A 3,141-nucleotide genomic window follows, 5' to 3' on the forward strand; every position below is an offset into this window, starting at 1 on the left:
AACATTGACAAAAATAAGAACCAATATTAACTGAGCACCAGTAATAACTGATAATAAGTAGCAAATCAGCACATAACCTAACTTTTGACCGGTTGTGTGTGTGTGTGTGTGTGTGTGTGCCTACTTAACCATATTTTGGGGACAAATTTGTACCCAAAAGTGAGCAAAACCTGACAAAATCCCCCCAAAAAACTCAATTTGGGGACGTCCTCATTTGTAAAACTGGTATAAAAATAAAGTAAACAAAGTTTTTTTGAAATTGTAAAAATGCAGAAAGTTTTCTGTGAGGGGTAGGAGTGGGTTTAGGTTAAAAAGTGAATAACTATCTGTATATAAAAACAATAGAAGTCTATGTAATGTCCCCATTTAGATAGCTAAGTAAACGTGTGTGCGTGTGTGTGTATTCCTAAATCCATTGATACAATCAAATAAGAATTTAAATATTATGCAGCTATTACAGCTATTACCATGATTGTGACAGCCTAGAAGACAAAAAACTCCAATGTGATCACATTCACTGGCCTTCACTTACCTGCATCACACGCAGCAGCGTCTGCACAAGACGTGTGTTTTGTGGAACTCCCAGGTTGACGATGGCCAGCAGACTGTAAGCCAGATCATCGCTCCTCATGCGCCAGGCGTCAGTCATGGCCCGTTCACAGACCTCCTCAAACACCGGGTGTTCAAACATCAGCTGCAGCTCACAGCGCCGCTGCTCGTCCGTCATCCTCTTTGAGCTCTCCCACATGCGTGAGAAGATGCTGCTGAGGTGCTGCTGCGATGCGGGGAACATGTCCAGCACATCAGTGGGGCACAAACACTTCTGCAAATGTGTGTAGAAAGGAGCCTTTTCTGCTTTATCTGGCAGTTCATTGGTCTCTGTAGAGGCAGCAGTTTGTTTAATCTGAACATCTTCACCACTCTGACAGTAATAGCGGGCTTGTTTTAAAGTGTGTCCTTGTGTGCTTTTTCTCCTCAACTGAGATGACACCGCAAAGCTTCGGCTTTTATAACATAGAGATGTCTGTGTTCATATAAAAGAGTCACACTTCCAAAGTGACGTGGATCTCAGAGCACACCTGAGCATGTCCAAACCTGATTTATACATGCTCATGTTATCATCACAAAGGCACAAGGTGATTCTTCAAAACTGCAACAACTGCAAAAGTAAAACAGAATCCACTGTACTTAATACAGTTTGTGTTGCTACTGTAAAACCATCATAAAAAAACATTTTTAGTAGTTATGGTGTTTTGGTTGAAACTGATCTTACTGTTCACTCATTTTATATGCTCTCATTTTCTGCTATTGTATCCGACAGGGTCACAGGTTGGACGGATGATCTTGAAATGTTACTAGAATCAGAATAAATTCAAATTCAATATTCAATCATATTGAAAATAAACAAAATAATATAGTTTGTTAATATATTGAATAATACATAAGGACTTTCATAATACACTTTTCATATACTTAAAAATATGTGGCATATTTACTTTTATATTGTAATGAATGTAATTTCATATTCAGTAACACAACTTAATAATATTTAGATGTACATGTGATACAATATGGTACAGTGTGTGTATATAAATATATTTGAACATACTATATATGCTCACATTTATATGGAAACATGAATGTGCAATATATAGCCCATTACACAAAATTATGATGAAAATACATATTGTGTGTGTGTGTGTGTGTGTATGTATGTATATATATATATAAAAAAAAAGTTTTCATTATATCTTTTCATGTATGTCCCCATGTATTTTAATGTGATTACACACAATACATTTTTAACCAAAATAGACAAAAAGGTTGAATTTGGCTATAATAATTATTTCATATGCATTATATTAATTATTATATTAAGACATATAATAATTATAACATACATTTTAACGTAAAGTGGACAGCAGCTTTGTGCTTACAGTACCCTCCATAAGTATTGGAACAGTAATGACAAAATTGCTTTGTCTGCTGTGGAGTCAAGACATCTGCAAATATGATTAAAAGATGAATATGAGACAAAACTACAGAATGTTCCATTTTATTATTAGCTGTTTTAACACATACATGTTTTACCAAATAAAAAGGACAGCACTTTTAGAGTTTCATTCCCTAACCTGATGTGAGCATAAGTATTGGAAGAGGTGAACTTAAAGCAAATGTATAAGTTTAAAAGCTAATATTTAGTTACACCAGACTCTTGGTTTCATCCATTGAAATGCTTTTCTCACATAGGAGATGAGACTCTAAAAGCGCTGATCTTCTTAGTTGGTAAAACATCTATGTGTTGAATCACCCAATAATAAAAAGGGACATTCTGTAGTTTTGTCTCATATTCATCTTTTAATCATATTTGCAGATGTCTTGACTCCACATCAGACAAAGCAATTTTGTCATTACTGTTCCAATACTTATGGAGGGCACTGTATATTCCCTTCATGCCCTTGTAAGCAAACCTTGAAGAAATGCCGCACTATAACTGTAAACCCGCACAGTATTTACATGTTTGTTATGTTAATTATGGCACAGTCATATGTTTTAATGATCTTGTGATCTCGTAATGGTCATAATGGAAGGATCTTACCCATCATTCGTTGTCTTCACATGTTTACAGCTCTCACTATGAGCGCAGCCATGACAGAAATACAGAATCACAATAGTTCCGCTTGTAGTATCGCGTGGTTTTCATAATGTTCTTTTAAAAATGCCATATAAATAGTTAAATAAACCCCCATATAACTAGTTTAATTCATATTATATATGTAAAATATTATTTTTGAAAAATTAATAAAAATACAGACGAAAGCGAAACACGAAATGTTTCCTCTCACGAGCATTTTATGCGGAACACGCACTGTTACCTAGCAACGCCGGACGCACTTGGGAATGGAAAAACATGGCAAAGTTTGTTCTTGCGGGTATCTATCTATCTATCTATCTATCTATCTATCTATCTATCTATCTATGCTGCATTATAATGTTATCTTCTTCTATCTATCTATCTATCTATCTATCTATCTATCTATCTATCTATCTATCTATCTATCTATCTATCTATCTATCTATCTATCTATCTATCTATCTATCTATCTATCTATCTATCTATCTATCTATCTATCTATCTAT

At 34.7% G+C, this 3,141-nt stretch overlaps 1 pseudogene; it reads right to left on the reverse strand.

Annotated features, from left to right (window-relative positions):
* Positions 1–2,666, reverse strand: part of LOC107676045 (FAST kinase domain-containing protein 2-like) — an 11,092-nt pseudogene extending 8,426 nt beyond the window's left edge.
* Positions 2,667–3,141: the final 475 nt, after the last annotated feature.

The sequence above is a fragment of the Sinocyclocheilus anshuiensis genome, unplaced genomic scaffold, assembly GCF_001515605.1.
Source record: "Sinocyclocheilus anshuiensis isolate Anshui unplaced genomic scaffold, SAMN03320099.WGS_v1.1 scaffold1744, whole genome shotgun sequence".
NCBI lineage: Eukaryota > Metazoa > Chordata > Actinopteri > Cypriniformes > Cyprinidae > Sinocyclocheilus > Sinocyclocheilus anshuiensis.